The sequence below is a fragment of the Notamacropus eugenii genome, chromosome 6 (assembly GCF_028372415.1).
Source record: "Notamacropus eugenii isolate mMacEug1 chromosome 6, mMacEug1.pri_v2, whole genome shotgun sequence".
NCBI lineage: Eukaryota > Metazoa > Chordata > Mammalia > Diprotodontia > Macropodidae > Notamacropus > Notamacropus eugenii.
In genome coordinates, this window is record NC_092877.1 from 101,061,971 (window position 1) to 101,081,703 (window position 19,733).

At 37.1% G+C, this 19,733-nt stretch overlaps 1 pseudogene; it reads right to left on the reverse strand.

The window, feature by feature from the left end:
• Positions 1-18,286: 18,286 nt before the first annotated feature.
• Positions 18,287-19,005, reverse strand: LOC140510526 (calmodulin-like; annotated as a pseudogene).
• Between the last annotated feature and the right edge of the window lie 728 nt (positions 19,006-19,733).

Genomic DNA, 19,733 nt, shown 5'->3' on the forward strand with positions numbered 1-19,733 from the left:
TCCCACTTCTTAATTTTGCAGGTTTATGCCCCATTACTTTCTCATAATAAACTATGTTCTAACCAAACTGGACTCTGAACTGTTTCCATCCCATCTCTGAACACTGTGCATTCCCCTAAGCCTAGCGTCACCTATTCCATGTATGCCATGGGCTTCTTCCTACTTTTAAACTGCTAATCTTCATCCCCCTTCTAATCCAAACTCGTGTCACCTGAGGCAGGCACTGTGGTACAAGAGAAAGGGAGCAAAGCTTAAAATCAGAAAACCTGGGTTTGAACACCAGCTCCGCCACGTGCTACCCGCATCACTTTCAGCAAAACTCTCAACTTTTTGGAGTCTCAGTTTCTTCGTTGGTAAAATAATCGATTTGGACTACATGGCCTCTGTGGTTTCTTCCAGTTCTTTCTATAATACTTTGACCTAATCAAGGGAGACTTCCTCCACCCTGGCTTTAGTCAATCTATTTCTTAAAGCAAATAAGTAGGCACAACAACAGAAATATAAACAAAAACTTAATAAAGGAATTCACAAATTTCTCTTCCATCTTACATCATGACAGCAGTCTTCAGTCTTTGACAATGCCATATGGTAACCCTTTCATAAACAAAGGCCACATGTATTCAAAAGGGCCTGAGGTCAGTATTTCTAAAATGTATAGCTTGTTCCCTGAGATTGCAGAATTGCAAAAGCTTTCTTCTAAACTTAGAAAACAATACCCTCAAGGTTTTCTTTCACTCAGTATAAGATGGTAAGTGGTACTTATGAAGACTAGGGAATACAGAGCCATGAAAAAATTGTACCGTTAAGTGGATTTCTCCACAAGCACCGAACAGAATGCATTCAGTCAGATGTACTGCACATGTGTTTTCTTTTGTTTTCCCTGTTTGACACGAATCACTCCATCATCAGGATGCCATTTAATTGTTAGCATTAAATGCATGTTGTGGATGAAGATGATTTGGGTTAGGAGCTACAATAAGTAACATTAAACCAGGACAAAAATGCTGATTCAAAGCACTGCATTCACCATTTGGGAAAACTGCAGAGTATCATAGAATCATGGGTGTTGAAAGTGATCTCTGGCGGGTCATCTTTTCTCTTCTACTGCTTTGTGACAAATTGATTTCATTATCCTTATCCTCCCCCCTAGTGTCAAATCTGAACTCAAATGCTTTATCTCCCATGACAGCACTAACATCCTGCTATTCTTTATTTTTTTCCCTTACTATTCCATAACTGTGTGGTCTTCTCCTTCCATTTAACATAATGATTCCTTGCCGAAATATATGCCAATTACTACATGCCATGCCTGTGGTGACTAATTCCTATTCGTACATTTCCAAACATCTTGTTTTGTTCTTTTGGATTTCTACTTGATTCATATTTATCAGTTTAGAGCTTGGAGACACTGTAGAGATCGTTCAGGCTAACCCTCTTATTTTACATTTAGAAACTAAGACCCAAACACTTTAAGTGACTTACCCAATGCCACACTTGCTTATGAGATATATATATATATACATATATATATATATATACACACATACATGCATATATATGTACACAAACATATATAAGCAATGTTTTACACTTAGTAAGCACTTGATTTTTATTTAAATTTTACTTTTTTAGATTAATGTATTTTTTCTTTCTCTTTTTCAATTCCTTTTAACTTAAAAAAAAGAAAAAACTTTTTTAAAAAAAGTATTCATTGTTGTTTAGTCAGGTCTGACTCTTCATGACCCCATTTTGGGGTTTTCATAGCAAAGATACTGGAATGATTTGTGACTTGCCCTGGGTAAAACAGCTAATGTCTGAGGACAAATTTGAACTGAGTCTTCTTGATTCCAAGTCCAGTACTTTATCCACTGTGCCACCTAGCTTCCATTATTTTAGTTGATTTCATTCTTTGTGACCCATTTTGTTTTTGTTTTTGGCAGACATACTGGAATGGTTTGTCATTCCCTTCTCCAGATCATTTTGCAGAGGAGGAAACAGAGGCAAACAGGGTTGAGAGAGTTGTCTCTCGTCTCATACTGGTATTTGAAGTCAGATCTTCCTGACTTCAGGCCTGAGGCTCTATCCACTATGCCACCTAGTGTGCATTCAAGCACAAAACACATTGGCCACGTACAAAAAATGTACATTTAGTCCCTTGGAAATAAGGCGATTTCCATCATCATTATCCTCTTGAAGCATGGTTTGTCCTCACATGCGGAAATATCCATTCCTTAACTTATTTATTCCTTATAACCATCTCAGTGAGTCAAGTAGCACAAACATCATTATTTGCTATCATATCTCTTCAACCTGTCCCATTCTTTATACTTACCATACATGACTACCACCCTAGTTCAGGGCCTCCTCATCTCTCAACTGGCTTATTGTAAAACCTCCTACTTAGATCTCTTCTCCCACATAGTTATCAAAATAGTCTTCCTAAAGGCCAAGTTTGACTACGTACCTGCTCAAGAATTTTCAGTGACTCTGTTGCCACCAGAATAAAATTCCTTCCTCTACAAGCTTCAGAGTATCTTTCCAGGCTTAGTGCATATTATTCTAGTTTGTGTACAACGTGCCAAACTTGATTGACTATATGTGGCCCTCAAATCTCGTACTTCCTTTCCCACTTCAATAATTTTGCTGTATTCTGTCCCTCAGATTAATTTCCTTTTCATCTTCAGCTCTTTGAATGCATAGTTTATTTCATGGTTCAACTTCTGTACCGTTTCCTATGAGAAGCTTTTCCTGTCATTCTTTTTTTCATACTATCCCTTTTCTTAAATTATCACTGTAGAAGGAGGGAAGCTCCTTCGGGACCGTGACTCTTTCGGGTCATCTTTGTAGCACCATTGCCTAGCATAGTGTGATCTGATTCTTTCCACTATCTCATGCTGCTATCCAGACTTGGTTTCAGTCTCCTCACCCTTTCACTTTCATTTTTACAAGTTTTACTGCTCACCTCTGGCCTCTTTTATATTTTCCCTAATTTTCCGAATATATGACATGAATTTAATGACAAATTTCTGGTAAGAGTTTCCTGTCATTCATCATAGCCAAAAAGCCTATTATATTTTAGTGATATAGTTTTCTAGAATCTAGCAATTGTCTGAAAGTCTCTTCCCCAAAGTGCTACTGAGTCTAAGATACTGCTCAAATAAAAACTAAAGCACAAAGCAAAGGAATTTCTGTGGTAGAGTAACATAGCAAAGAACATGCTTCTAGAAATAGATGTTCAGTGGAGAAAATAGGATGAGAAAGAGAGAGAGAGAGAGAGAGAGAGAATGAAGATAGGAAATGGAAGGTTATTCAGGATGGCAAAAACTACAAAGAAAAAGGTTCCCTTGTGCTTATGGTTGTAAAACTAAAGAAATATAGTCTTCATAAATAGAAAAAGGGAGAGAAATATCTGGTAGGATGAAAGGAAGGGTGGATTGTACAGTATATTCTATGCAATAAAAATGTCTGTTCAGGTCAAAGGAATGAACTTATATTTATTGGGCCTGAGACAAGCCATTGAAGTGAAATGTATTGTTTACTCCTTTACTACATTAATTTTTAAAACAAATCTATTAAGAATGGTATATTTACCTTGGAGTATGAAGAAAGAAAATAGTAGAGTCCTTTCTAACTTAAACCTTGAGAGGGTCAGTCTCTCCAAAAATAACAGATTTCCCTTTCAAAGAAAGGACAGAGTCCATTTTTTTTGCATAAGAAAAATATACATTTACAAAACATGCAACTTACATAAATAGTTTTATTATTAAGCTATGTCTCAGGAGAGGGGATCAAAGCCTATGAATCTTGTTTCTGGCTATGCTGTGTGTGTGTGTATGTGTGGCACATGTATAAAATTTGGAGTAAAGAGTAGAGTGGAGGATGATATCTACCAGAAGCCCCATCTGCCTTTTTTGTCCTCTGTTACTCCTTAATTTGCAATAGAGACTCAAAGGATATTGAAAGATTAAAGTTAAAAAAAATTAGTCCCAGATCTGCACATTTTCTGTAAGTTTATTTGGCAAAGACCCATGGAAGGGGATATGAGGTCTGGAATCCTTATAAATGGCTAAAGCAAGAGTTGCAAGGAGTTTCTAACATTTTTAAATAGAGACATGAGGCAAGTCTTTTTTTTTTCTTTTTTAAACTGAATTCAATTAGTCAACAAGCATTTATTAAATGCTTGCTATGTGCCAGTCACTGTGCTAAGCACTGGAGAAACAAACAAAGGCAAACCACAGAGAGAGAGAGAGAGAGAGAGAGAGAGAGAGAGAGAGAGAGAGAGAGAGAGAGAGAGAGAGAGAGAGAGAGGGAACTTCTCCTCCAGAAGCTTACATACCAATGTTAACCCTGGGCATATCATTTAACCACTCTCATTTTCAGTTTACTTATCTGGAAAATAGAGATTAATAATATCCACCTGATAGAGTCTGTGTAAGAATCAAATGAGATAATATATGTAAAAGACCTCACAAACCTTATTTTACTTTATAAATGTTCATTATCATTATTATTAAGTGGAGAAAACAATGCACACATGATACATACGAATTATAAAGAAGGTAACCATCTTAGGGGAAGTATCAGGTAGCTGGAGGGACACAGTATGTCCATAGAACATAGCATCTGAACTGAGTCTTGAAAAAAGTAGGAATGTCAGGAGCCAGGGGAGAACCTTTCAGATAGTGGGATACTGTGTTCAAAGAATAGCCAGCAATCTGATGGAGGGGAATATTATCCAAGAAGACTACAAAGGTACTAAGAAAATTAAATTGATTCTGTATCATTCTTACTGATGATATTTAGTTAATTGGTTTTGTCCTGTAATTTCCTAATCGATGGTTCTTTGTCTCAGAACTTAGTGCAGACATTCAGCTGGTCTGTAAGGAGTTAAACTTTGAAATCTAGTTCTCTTGCTTATCACTGTTCTATTATTGCCTCAGGAAATCTGCTAGTCTTTGTGGGATGTGGGTGGACAGAAGGGATTCTGGTCTAGCATCTTTATGCCACTGTCCTTTAAGGATGCCTGATTTGCTATCCAAAGAAGACTGACCCATTATCTTTTAACTTTGAGGTGGATTCAAACAATGAACTTTTCCTAGTCAGAGAAAGGAAAGATGGGGTGTTGCTATTCCTAGCCCCTCATTTTCAACTTTCAACCAATCATATTGTTCTTCTTGCTTCAGCTATGTAACCAGTCATGATGTCCTTCGACTCATAATGTCACCTACCCTGCTCTGCTCTTTGTTCTAACCTTATAAAAATGAGTTAAGTCCTCATCTAGGTGTCTTTGGTATAAATCGAGTCAAGTCACTGATCCCATTTATTAATAGGTTTGCACCCTGTTAATAAATTGTTTTCTTGCTTGAAGAAAATGTATCTCAGTCTACCTTTGTTGCACTTAATTTGCAATAAATAGTTGGAAAGGGCCAGGTTGTGAGCAGCTTTAAATTCTAAACAAAGTGATTTATAATTTACCCTGGCAGTAGGGTACCACAGCAGTTTCTTGAGCAAAAGAGTAAATTGTTAAGAACTACACTTTTAGAAAAATTGCTTTGGCATCCATATGGAAAATGGAATAGAAAAGGGAGAAAGTGAGGCAAAGAGACCAATTAGCAGACTATTGTAATTGTCTAGAAAGAGATGATGAGTAACTGAACAAAGTGGGCATGGGGAGTGGGGGCAAAGAAACATTTATTAATTATCTATTGTATGCCAAGTACCATGTTAAGTGCTTTACAAATATCTCCTTTGAGCCTCATAACAACCATGGGAGAGAAGTGCTATTATTATCCTCATTTTACAGTTGAAGGAACTCAGGCAGACAGAGATTAAGGGATTTGCTCAGGATTACCTAGCTGGTCATTGTCTAAGGCTGAATTTGAACTAGCCTCTTCCTGACTTCAGGTCCAGTGCTCTATTACATGGACCAAATATAAAAATCAAAGAGTATGTTGAGTATGGGAACAGGGGAAACAATGAGAATAGTGACCAATTTCGCTCAGAAGAAGGGAGGATTTGAACTTGGTTTTTGACCTGAGTTTGAAATGCCTGTGAGACATAGTACAAGATGTCCATTAAGCATTGGAAGATGAGTGATTAAAGCTCAGCAGTGAAACTAGGGCTGGAGATATAGACCTGGGAATCATCTACATGGAAATGATCATTGAACCCAATTGAATCAATGCTATTACCAAGCAAGATAGTATAAAAAGAAAAAAAGGAAGGGTCAGGCTTTGGAGGATGCTTATAATTAACAGCATTATAATGATGTCAAGATCCATCAAAGAAAACACAGAAATCACAGTCAGAAGAACCAAGAGAAAGTGATGGCTTGAGAACCTAGAGAGCAGACCAAAATTTAAAAAATGATTCACAGCATCATATGCCACAGAGCGAGTCACTAAGGACTGGGAAGTCATAGGATCAGACAATTACAAAGTCACATATAACTTTGGAGAGAGTAATGTCAGTTCAATGATAACATAAGAAGCCAGAATGCACTGAGTTGAGAAGAGAGTAAGGAGAGAGGCAGTGGGGGTATAGAGCATAGTCAACTTTTTTCAAACAGTTTCGAAGGAAATATGAAAGGTATATAATGAGAGCTATAATGGAATAACAGGATCAAGTGAGGAGCTTTTGAGGACAGAGAGACAGGAGTATGGTTGCAGACACACAAAAGTAATTGAACTAAGAGTAAAAGAAAGGATAGTAAAGTAAGCAGGATCAAGAGTGAACCAGGTCTCAATGAGTACTAAAAGATAAAAAAAAGGAGAAAGGAATAGATTTAAGATGAAAGTTTATCAATTATTGAATAAATATTCCAGAGGCTCAGGAAAATCTAGAGTGAGACACTAGTAGAGGGTTGGGGTGTAGAGTAACAAGGGAGCAGGTAAGGAGTCAGGTAAAGAGATTGGATCTTCAGCATCCAGATGTTCAGAATCAGTTGGACAGGAGGAATGAAAAGGTGTGGGAATATGCTAGCCTTTAAGGAATAGGACCAGGCAAATGGAAGAGGATTCATGGAGGAAATCAGAGAAACAGATCTAGGGTCATCCCTCTAAGTTCAACCACTTAGAAGTTGTAGTGACTTATTGCAATGGCAAGTAAAATAGGATCTTTTGTTGTTTTGCTTTACAAAAAGTGTCTCTGATTGAATAATGTGATTAAGGGGGATCTTTCCTATGCATTGATGGGCCTGCCCATTGTGGGAAGCTTGATTAGGGAAGCTGTTTTGTAGGAGGAAGGGTCCCAAGTAACTTTTGTTTTTTCTATTGAACCACTGGGTAAGAGGGTTATGTCCCCTGGCTCTAAAAAGTGTGAGGTTTTACTTTAGGACTTAATTTTGGTAAGAAGGTTTAAGTGCCAGATAAGGACTCTGGGTAGCTGCCAAAGAGCCCCCTGACTTTGAGAGCTCAGATGTCACACTTCCTTCTCTGGTAATGATGGTCAGACAGCTGTACCTGTCGAATTGCTGTCAGACAGAGGAAGCCATGTCAGTTGATTACTTCTGGGATCAGGGTGTTGACTCCCCTGAACTAGGTGAATGATAGATGTTAAGGACTGATACATGTGCCTGATTAAAGTGATTGTTAACCCCTCAAAAGTTGCCTTTCCTCTTATGAATGCAGATCTAAGAACCTGTGACAGTCAGTCCCCCTGTGTATGTTGGGGTGTTTACTGATACGCTCATCAGGAAGATGTATTTAGCAAGGGAATCCCAGTATCTCTCTTAGGGGGCAGGAAGTAATGCTATGAGATAAATTGAGAGTTAGACATGGAGCTGGGCCAAGGGGCCAAGGTGAACCAAAAACACAAATCTTTTGTTTTGAATTACTTGCATTCTCTAGCTAACCAATAAAAACAAATGTATTGGTAGGGACCCACTAGTCATGTTCTGAGAGTATATAGACCTACATCTTACCTAAAACATGGAAGGCTCTTTTTTGCAAAACTCGTATTTGGAAATTTGCCAAGATGCTACAATTTGGGAGCACATTTAGGATCACCATTTTAGATATGTTAGCATTGCCAGGATTCATTGATGGAAAAGTAAAATGAAGGCTGTAATTGAACAAAATGGTTCTCTCTCTCTCTCTCTCTCTCTCTCTCTCTCTCTCTCTCTCTCTCTCTCTCTCTCTCTCTCTGTCTCTCTCACTCTCTCTCTCTCTCTCTCTCTCTCTGTGTGTGTGTGTGTGTGTGTGTGTGTGTGTGTGTGTGTGTGTGTGTGTGTGTGTGTAGGTTCTCCTCCCTCTGCCACCGTGGATGATCAGGTACAAGAAAAACCTTTTCTAATCATTAAAAGATCTGAAACATGGACTGTATTCTGGGAGAGGGACAACCAGGTCCATTTCTCTTCTGAGACAGAAGTGGTACGTCAGGTAAGAATTCCATCTGAAGCCTATTTGGTGGTAGCAGTGGGAACCCCTTAGTACAAAGAGGGACACTGGGAGGAGCAGAGATGCCATATCCAGAGATAAAAAAATAAACAAACCCCAAGTTGTAGCAAAAATATGCTGAGTTGCTGCACCCAGCAGGGAGCAGACTCAGCAGAGAGCAAAGCACAGTGGGTAACAGGCTCAACAAAAGCCACATGAAGACTTGCATCACGACAGAAGTGAGTCATAGATGTTCCCTGGTCACACATATCCCCCTTGTATGTGCCCTCTCCCAAATGAGAGTAAACAACTCTCCTGCAGAGAGAGCCATGAACCATGGCTCAGTCATTGGAGAGCAATTAGAAAAATAGATTATTGAAGTAAGACTGGTGCTGAAGTCAGAACACTATGTTTGAATCCCAACTATTTCCTTTACCATCTCCATGAAATTGGACAAATCTCACAACACTCCATGCCACAGTTCCTTCATGGGAAAAATGAGTTAAACTTTGACCCCTCTGACTGGAAAATCAAAGTTACTGGAGCAGGAAGCTCGTGATCCATAGACAGGTAACAACTGTTAATCGATCTTACCATTTATCATCATCATTCAATTCTGCCAATCATTTGAGAACCAAGAAAGGTTTACCAGGAGAACAGTACAAAGAATAAAAAAGGACTTGGAAAGTAATCTTATTTTGGCAGGAGCATAAAGTGACTCAGCCTTAGGGGAGACGATCACAGGTGTTTATCCTCATGTTTTTCTGTCCTCTGAAGAGTAGGGGGCCAAAGTACAAATTAAAGGCATGGGGAAGAGACAACTACATTATAATGGGAAGAGCCTTACAGTGAGCTGATTTTATTTAGGCAAACTAAATAGGATAGAAAGAATTGGTTAAAAGACCGAGAGAGACCAAGAGAGAAAGATTACCATAAGGGGCAGAAACATGAATTTGTCTAGGAAGCTGGTGCAAGGTAGTTTGGTGAGGGGATGGAGATTGTAATTGCAATCTCCTTGCAATGTGAAGCCAGCAGAAGAAAGTTTGGGGGACCAGATAAAGAAATGAGTCTGTCATCTTGGTAACTAAGGAACAAGTGTAACACTTGCCAAAAGCAACTTGGTCCAAATCTCCCAAACCATGAAATTCTATTCCATGCAATTTTCAGAATTGCTGAGGTGCCAGAACAGAAAGAACAAGTAATGCCAGGAAGGGGATGGCCTCTGGGCATTTAACATAAACAGAGTAGCCTAAAGTTATTCTATGATATCATCTCGGAAGTGGAACTTCTAATAGTCTGCTCACCACACAATGCTTTGTAAAAGATACTAGAGATTCTGGAAATGCTAGAGGCTTATGAAAGAAGTGAGATATGGAGCATGGTTGTATGCTGATCCAGAGATGGGGAATATTAGAGTATCACAGAAGCCTTGGGGGAAGATACTTGAACAAAAACTCTATTATTGTCCTATGAGCCTATGGTGCAAAGATTCATATGAATGCAAATATTCTGGGGAAATTCAGTGGTGACTATCCTGAAGAATCTTAACAACATCTTTTGACTTTGATATTAAAGATTCTAGGGTCAGGGTGGGGGAGAGAAGTAATTCATATCAACGTAGGATTTGTGAAGCAGAGCCTAAAAGAACTAAAGGAAAGGTAGAAAATCCAAATTTTTAAAATCTCTAACTTTTAGTGGGATTTGGAGTCTTGAGACATAGATTTGAAGCTAATCAAATCACTGACTTCTCTGAGCTTCAATGAGCCTAATTTTATTCAACCCAAAAATCTGTGAGTTTTTAGTGGACTGTAAAATCAAGAGCTGTATGATATGAAAGCTAAAAAATAATGAATGCATTCTTGTGATGAATTAAGAGAGACATAGTACCTGGGACATTGGAGAAGACTGCATCTCTGAGCTCTGTTTTAGTCACAACACATCTGGAATATTTGCTCAGCCCTGAGCACCTCATGTTTAAAAGAACATTGATAAGGCAGAGAAGGATCAGAGCTGTGAAGAACCTCAATCATACCATATAAAAATTAGAGTAACTAGAGATGATTATCCTGTAGAAGAATATTTTAAGGGTAACATGACAGTTTTCTTCAAATAGTCAAGAAAGGAATTCACATGATAATGGAATTAAACTTCTCCTTGGCCCTTGAGGGAAGAACTAGGAGTAATAGGTGAAAATTTCAGAGAAGTAGATTTTGTTTTGATGTAAGGAAAGATTTCTTAGGAATGAACACTATTCAAGAGAAGGTGCTGCTTCTCTCTGCTTTGAGACATCTTTTCATCAGCATCTTTGCTCTCCAGATCAGAGAACATACCTTGAAGATTTTGGCCATTTCATCTCTGTAGGTGGTTTACTGTACCCCCACCCCACCCCATCCTAATCTGTGACTGCCCCATTTCCTTTTGCTCCAGGTTCCTAGAAATATTGATGTTCAAGGTCTTGATAGTAATTCCCCTCCCTTGGTCCCCTGACCAGTCCTCTCAATCTTACTTAGTTTGCCTAAATAGAATTAACCAGCTCCACTATAATAGTTTCTTTTGTTTTGTTTTTTTCCATTTTGTTGGAGTTGCCTTTTTCTCTACTATCTCTAATTTGTTTCCTCGTAAGAAAACTCCATTAAACAATGCATATCTGAAAATATTCTGAAACCTAGAAGGGTGTCTGAGGTCCTAAGAGGTTAAGCAATATGTCTGAGGCAGAACTTGAACCCTGGTCATCCTGACTCTGAAGTTAGTTTTCTCTCCATTATAGTAAGAGTTCTTAACCATTTCTGTATGTATTATGGATGACTTTGGCAACCTGGTAAAGCTTATAGACGCCTTCTCAAAATAATGTTTTTAAATGCATAAAATGAAATATACAGGATCACAAAAGAACCGAATCATAATTAAGTGTAATTGCATGAATGAAATTAATGAAATTACAATTATCATATTTTAAATTCATGAATACTTTTTTAAAAATCCCTGATCTATAGCATATTGTTAGATGAAACATAAAACAAATTTTAGGGAATGAGTAAGTTCAGTGTATAGGGCATTATCAGAACCAGATGGAGTACTACAATGGAAGTCAGTGGGCAATGGAATAGGAGGCATGCAGGCAATGAAATAAGAGGAGAGGAAGATATCTAAAAGGACAGATGGGATATATGGCATCAAGGATCATCAGCATTAGAAACAGAATGGAACTTAGAGGTCATCTAATCTAACACCATAATTTCAAAGGTAAAGAATGAAGGTTCAGAGAATTAGAGTCCTCAAGGACATATAGTAACAAAGCCATGATCTGAACTCAGATCTTCTGACTTCAAATTGAGCACTCTTCCCACTATACCTACACCATCTCCTGACACACTAGCTATTCACTTTCTTGCAGGTAACTGAGCATTCAGGCCTGTGAAAAGATATCATAGTCACTGGATTCACTTGCAAAGTAATTGAATGAGTGAACAGTGGGAGCAGAGTGACCTAAAAGAGTTACAGGAACTGCCTGAAAATAAGTTGGACAGCAGACAAATGTAATAGCCAATAAAAGCACTATAAACCAGAAGAATATTCTTCTTTGGCTATACAATGAATGATATGCTTTCAGATCAAAGGCTCATGAACAGCATTATTCTATTATAAAGCTTTCACTTCCATTGACTTTTATTTCTGTAGCCACCCCCTTTTAAAATTCCTGAATATTGATGCAGAAATATAAGAAATAATAAAAAAAAAAGCAATCTTCTTCAAATGAAAATTGGTATGCCCTGCAGTAAATCTTTGAGTTCATTTTTATATTTCTCAGAAGAGTATGAAGCTAAAGCAGGGATTAAGTGTACACAGTGCAAAGTGTCACCCATCATGACTACTTAAGCTTGCAACCTTTTCACGAGGGGGAAAATAGGAAGTGGGAAAGGATCAATGCGACTGAAGGAAATGCTGAGGTGTTTCCATTTCTTCTGTAATGGCATCTAGCTATGAGTCACCAAGTTGATGGATAATGTAGCCATTTGCTTAAGGCTGTGTATTATCTTAGTTTATTAAGCTTAAAAAAGTTACATAAGTGTCTGCTTTCTGAACAAATGGGAAGTATGCATTATGAAAATGACCTATTATGTTCATAGGAGGAAATAGCCCAGTGGATGGAGTGCTGGAGAGTTCGTGTATCTCAGGAAAGACATGCTAGCTAAAGAGAGAATAGATAAAAGGTAGCTACACTGTTCATATTCTTCCTTCCCCAGTCAAAGTTTAGATGAAAGGAGAATTTTTCATTCCACTCAGCGTTCTAAATCAAGTTCAATAATGTTCCAAGAAGGAGTGAAAATTGTAGTATGTTTCTAGGAAATTTGTCTGGTGAATGTGTGTTCACCAAAACTGATAGGCTTGAGCTATTAAGCATACACAGGGCTCTATGTTCATATAGTGTTTTTTAAGTGTTTTCTATTTCCCCCAACAATGGCCAGTTGCCCAAGGAAGGAACAGTAACAGGTTGAATGACTCTTTGAAGGTCACACAGGAAATTAATGGAATGATGGTGCAAAGAATTCATAGCCCTTAGCCATTCTCAATAGGTTTCTTCCATGTACCTTCATGTGCACTAGTGTTAGTACATTGTGATCCTTCAATAACAAGTTAGAAGTTAACCTATCAGGTTCATATTGTGTATTTTGATGTTATTTGGAACATACACGATTGTAACAAAGTCATATCATAATGATAATCTGCTCCAAGGATTCTTCACCCTTTTTTGTATCTTGGGTAGGTTGTTGAAGTATATGAACTCCTCAGAATAATGTTTTCAAATGCAAAATATAAAGCATGTAAGATTAGAATGGAAATCAAATATACTTAAAAGCTGTTATCATTTTTTAAATTCATGAACCTTATTTAAAGAACACTTCTGCATTTTCTCCTTGTTAAGAATCCTTAATACATAAAGCTTTCCATGCTTTTGAAAGACTCAATCAAACATCCAACTAATATTCATTAAGCTCCTATGATATACAGTTACTGTGCTAAGCAGGATATATGGTCAAAGGATGAATCAATCCTTACTCACAAAGACCATAATAGCAAGTATGTAACAACATAAGAATACTGGGAGTGGTCAAGTAAGAAAGGGAAGTATCATTGATAAGAAGAACGGAGATGCCAAAAATGGAAGTAGAGAAAGTTCTTCAAATGTTACCGATTGCACATTTTTGTACAGAACAGCCTATTACAAGGAGAATAATTTCCCCAGCTTTAGTTCTTATCCTCAGTGACTATTTATACAATCTTTACTATTAATTTACTGTTATTTCATATTCAAAAGATATGGCACCAAACCATTTTATCACAGAGATGTTTAGACATATGTCAAGAGGAAACAGTTATGACCTCTTTAAACCACTTGCCTTAATAATTAGCTATGACTCTCCTTATGCTTTTCTGCATCAGCTATGTCATTTGAATAGATATTTATTTCCTTTCCATATGACCCTTCAGTGTAATAGATATTCTATAAATGCTTCATAAGTGAGGTTGAACACTGGGAATTTTCTACATGGGCATGCCTAGATGCCATTGGAAGTACACAATCTCTTCTAGAGATTTTTATGTGGAAAGGGAGACACTAACAATCTAAGAATTGAAGGACAGATATTTTACGTTCTCAGACTATCATGTAGGACTTTGTTGAGTTGAAGACATTTGAAGAGGAGGAAGGAGAAAGACACTTGTTTCTAGAACTCCTGTGTCCTTTTCCACTGACTTGATCAGTTCTTAGGCTACACCACAAGAATCAATATTGGGATAACTGTCAAATAATTAAAACTTTTGCTGATTGGTCTGATGCAAGTTGACAGTTCGGTCAGACAGTCAATATTAGTGGAAAGAGTAAAGTGAGGACATCTTACCTCTGTGTTTTTAATTGCTCCATAGCTCCTTCTGGAGTTCCAGTAATATCCAATTCTTGCACATTGCCTTTTTCTGCCGATAGACTATGAATTAGATCACTGAGCCTTTCCTGTATATTTTGAAAGGTTTAATTCAATCTCAAATATTTCCTATCTGAAAGAAGATTTATAAAGATCTTTCTTTTATATAAAAGTATGCAACTGTCAGAAAGGAGACAGAGGTAAAATAACCCATTTTACTCATACCCATATGTCTTATGAAAAAACTCGTATTCACCAAGAATGATCATTATCATAAACAATATGTAACTTGTTTGTTACTTCAACTAAATCCCAAAGTGTTTTTCAAAGGCTTAGGATTGGAAGAGGGGCTGGAATTGTATCTGCAGCAAATTCAGGTAAGTTAAAGTAGAAGTGGGGAGGAAAAAGGTTATGCAGAAGCCATCACCAATCTTCCAGGAAGGCATTCCTCTCCCATCATGTCAAATCTAGGGGGAAAGCGGGGCCGAGAGATGGGGATAGGCAGTCACTTAAAGGAGAGAATATTCCCTCCTGGACAGGAAGTGTTTCCTCTCAATACAAGTGACTTTTTATCAACTCTAAGATAAAACACCAAATCCTCTCTGCAGAAGTGGATAGTCCTTTACCTTCTGACTCCAACTTATTTTTCCAAACTGACTTCACATTTTATTTTTTCTTGCATTCTATATTCCAGTCAAACTGGCCTATTTCCTTTTCTCCAAATGTGACCATTCACCTCCCATTCTCTCTAGGCTACAAGACACTCATCCTCAGCACTGCCTCTTGGAATCCCTAGCTCCCTTCAAGGATCAGCTCAAATATCATCTGTTATACCCAGTGATCCACAACTGGAGGGCCCTGTCAAGAAAATGATTTTGCATTTAATTTGTATGATATATGGATAGGGCAACTGATTAAATGAACCTGTGATTTAATTGGAATAGGGGACTCCCAGATAAGGAAACTCTCTATCAGGGTAAGTCTAAAGTCTTAGAGAGCTAGCCCTGGAGCACTAAGAAGTTATGTGACTTGTACAGGGTCACACAAACTCTCTGTGTTAAAGACAGGACTTAAAATTCAGTTCTTCCCAGCTTTTGAGTCCTACACTCTATCTACTGTTCCATACTTCCTTATCTGACAAACTTGCATCCTCACAGCAAAAAACAATTTGATAGTAGGAACTTTTATATTTCTATTTTTGATTTTCATGCCTTTTTTATCACTTAGTGGGCCCTTAATAAATCTTGTAGAATTTAATTGAATCATATCACATCAGAGATGATGAGAGAATCATTTGGAGGACAGTAAGCATAAGGAAGCTCAGTCCATCCTGAAATGCAACCCAGTCTCTTCCTCCTACCTACTTGTCCTTTTAGGTTATTCACCATCAATAGATCTGAGGAGTGAGAGGATATTGGGTGCCTGCTAATATGAAGCTTTAATTTCTCTTTTAAGTATTGAGAAGAAGAGAGTTGGAAAAGGAAGAGAAGGAAATCATGAGACAATTTGTTCATCGTAGATACCAAAAGTACTTATGTTAGGACATAGAGTGTTGGCTTGGAAAGTCATATGTTCTTAATTTCAATTGTGTGGGACTGATTGTTTTTCTTATTGATAATTAGAGACAACTTAATAATATGTAGATTCAATAAGAAATCAATGGATTAAAAAGCCCCAGAGCTTTCTCACTGATGAATTACAGAAGAGAATGAGTCACTTGGGAATGTGTATATTTTTAAATAGATTCATTGTTTTTCAGTCATTTAAGTCATGTTCAATACTTCATGACCTAACTTGGGATTTTGTTGGCAAAGATACTAGAGTGGTTTGCCATTTCCTTTCTGGCTCACTTTACAGATGAGGAAACTGAGGCAAAGAGAGTTAAAGAACTTGCTTGGGGTCACACAGCCAATAAGTATCCAAGGCGTGATTTGAACTCAGGAAGATGAGTCTTCCTGAATTCAAGCCTGGCACTCTATCCACTGTGCTACCTAGTTGCCTTTCAAATGAATACTTCAAGGTAAAGTGGCCATAATCCACATATAGCCAGCTCAGTACTACTGCTATTCCCCATACTATAGTGCACTCATTTAATATGTACTGAATGTTCTCCATTATATATCTCATATTTTCAGTGTATCATGGCTGTGGTAGAATGAAGTAATCTTTAGGACAAGGATCCTATTTACATGTGAGAAAATCTGTGATATTATGGATAAAATGTAAACACTAAACGCAAAAAGATCTATGTTCAGATCCTGCTTCTGACTCTTAATGGCTATGTGACCACAAGTCATCTAATGTTCTTCATCTGTAAAATGCAGATATTAACATGTATAGTACTTAGTTGTTGTGTCTGATGAGATATTTGTATATACATATATATAAGAGGAGAGTGTAGAAGCCGACTTGAAGCTAAACATCAAAAAAACTAAGATCTTGGCAATTGTCCCATCACTTCCTGGCAAATAGAAGGAGAAGAAATTGAAGCAGTGTCCAGTTTTATGTTCTTGGACTCAAAGATCACAGCAGATAGCAACTGCAGTCAGGAAATTAAAAGATGCTTGTTCCTTGGATGGAATTGTGTGGCAAATACAGAAATCACACTAAAAAAGTAAAGATATCACCTTGCTGACAAAAGTCCCTATAAGTCAAAGCTATGGTTTTTCCAATAGCAATGTATGGTTATGAAAGCTGAATTATAAGGAAAGCTGAATGCTATAAAATCAATACTTTTGAATTGTGGTGCTAAAGACTTTTGAAAGTCCCTTGGACAGCAAGGAGATCAAATCAGTCAATACTTCCAAAAGGAAATAATTCAAGCTATTCACTGGAATGTCAAATACTGAAACTAAAGCTTAAATATGCTGTGCACCTAATGAGAAGATAAGACTCTTTGGAACAGATCCTGATATTGGGGAAGACTGAAGGCAAAAGGAAAAGAGGATGGCAGAGATTGCACATGGATAGACTTCAGAAGATTTTGGAGTATATAGGGGCGTGGTAAGCCATGGTCCATGGATTCATGAAAAATTGAACATTACTGAGCAACTGAACAACACCAAATTATATACATGTATATATAGATATAACGTGTGTATGTATGTATGTATGTATGTATACACACACACAAATATATATACATATATATAAACAAATCATCAGTATTAGCTATTTAATTTTATTTCTCCTACTGAAACCTTCCTCTGAGACCTAATTTCACTGTCGAGTAGATCCTGAGTTTCCTAAAGCTCAAGCAAAGGTTCTAGTAGGTCGTACTTAACTCAACAGGTTTTAGGAACTATTTGGGGAGAGGTATGTCATTAATAACTACTGGAAACTAATTTCAAAGAGTCTTATCAGCAGAAGTCATTTTATTTTTTCCAGTGTAGCAATTAATGAACTTTTTTATCTGGTATGGATGTAATCTGTGTCTAGGAAAGGTGCATTAAGACTAATGAAAAGGTCACTCACTGAAGGCTCACCACATTCATCATCAATCATCACAAAGTCCTCCATGAACAGAATCTACATAAACTTCATTTTAAAAGGTGTTAAACCAATGGCTTGGTCATGCAAATTTGGAGGGCTGTATACAGACAATTCAGGACTAAGTTGTTTTTGTTTTTTTTTTTTAAATTGTACTTATTTTTTATTGGAAAACAAATATACAACTTGGAATGGATTTGAGGCAAATTGTGACATGAGCAGATTTTTTTAAAAATAAGTGACTAAACAAAGTTTAAAAAGCAAGTAACAATAGACGAAAATGTTTTCTGGTACAGGACCACCAGCAGTACAAAAAAAGTAGTGTACGAGTACCTGGATAATATACACGTTTTGCAATAGTTCAACTTTAAATACATATTGTTGACTGTCCATAGTCCACCCAGAGTTACAACACCACACTTCAACAACAACATGCTGACAGTTCCTAAAGAAAACCCCTTCTTTAAAAAAAAAAGGCATAACTCAGATGCTCCTTCATTTGACCAACTCCATCTAAGTTCAGATATGCAGTAGGGCTTAGATATGTCCAGAGTAAGCCACATGCAACATATTTTACTTGATCAATTTTCCAAAATAAAGTTTCAGGACAATGAAAGTAGATAAGGGGAAGAAAAATATGGAGGAATGAAATCCCAATTACTGCACATGCATATCCTTTTGATAGTAGGGGGGAAAACCTTTTACTGATAAGTTATAAACAAAGAAAAGGCAAATAAACAATTTTGTACAAGAAATTTTAACACATTCTGTACAATGTCTTCACTTTCGTGTCATCGTTTGTACAAACTCTTCATAGCTTACTTGACCATCACCATCAATATCTGCTTCCCTGATCATTTCATCAACCTCTTCATCTGCTAACTTCTCTCCAAAGTTTGTCATCACATGGCAAAGTTCCACTGCATTAATATAACTGTTGCCATCCTTGTCAAACACACAGAATGCTTCTCTAATTTCTTCTTCACTGTCTGTGTCTTTCATTTTTCTTGCCATCGTAGTCAGAAATTCTGGGAAGTTAGTTGTGCCATTACCATCAGCATCTACTTCATTAATCATATCCTGTAATTCAGCTTCTGCCCAACTGACCCCATTACAGTTCTCAATTCCTTTGTTGTTAAAGTACCATCTCCATACTTGTCAAATAGTGAAAAGATTTCTTCAAATTCTGAAATCTGCTCTTTTGTCAGCTGATCAACCATGTTGTTAGCATTACTAGGGCCCAAGTTCCTATCAAACAACCTCCACACTCGGTGGCTCCACTTGGACTAATTCTCCAGGTCTAGGTTTTTACCATCCAAAAATTACAGAAAGCTCATCCTTAAAGTTTGGACTTATTATTAGTCAAGGTGAATTATACAACAAATTGCAGAAACTATGCAATACATCACTGAAAGCTACAAAAATTTAACACCTAACAAATACCTAGCAAGATGATTTGATGGCTAAAATTATACAATAGAAGATCAGTACCTTTCATAAAAGGCAATAAATCTTCATGCTACAAATGTAGACCTCAAAATATCCTTGAGAATTCAACAAATATACATCAGTGTAACTAGAGCATTATCATAACAGAACTTTGCCCATTATTGCCCAAATAAAATATTGATACATAAATCTTCAAGGACAATTTTTAATAGAGGCCACTATGCTGAATGTTTAGTATCTCCAAGCTATGTGGAATGAAAAACATTCAAAGTATAGAGACTTAGAAGAAAAAAAACAAAATCATGCTGGAATAGGATGAGATTCAGATATACTTGCTCATCCTGTCCAGTCCTGAAGTTGTTTTCAACTACAGATGTTTTCACTAAGCCAACAAAAAATAAATTTATATCCTCATACATTTGCTCAGTTATGGAAAAAATACTTTTTATCAACCAATGTGATAGTCTACAGAATGCGAAAATGTAGTAAATCTAAAAGA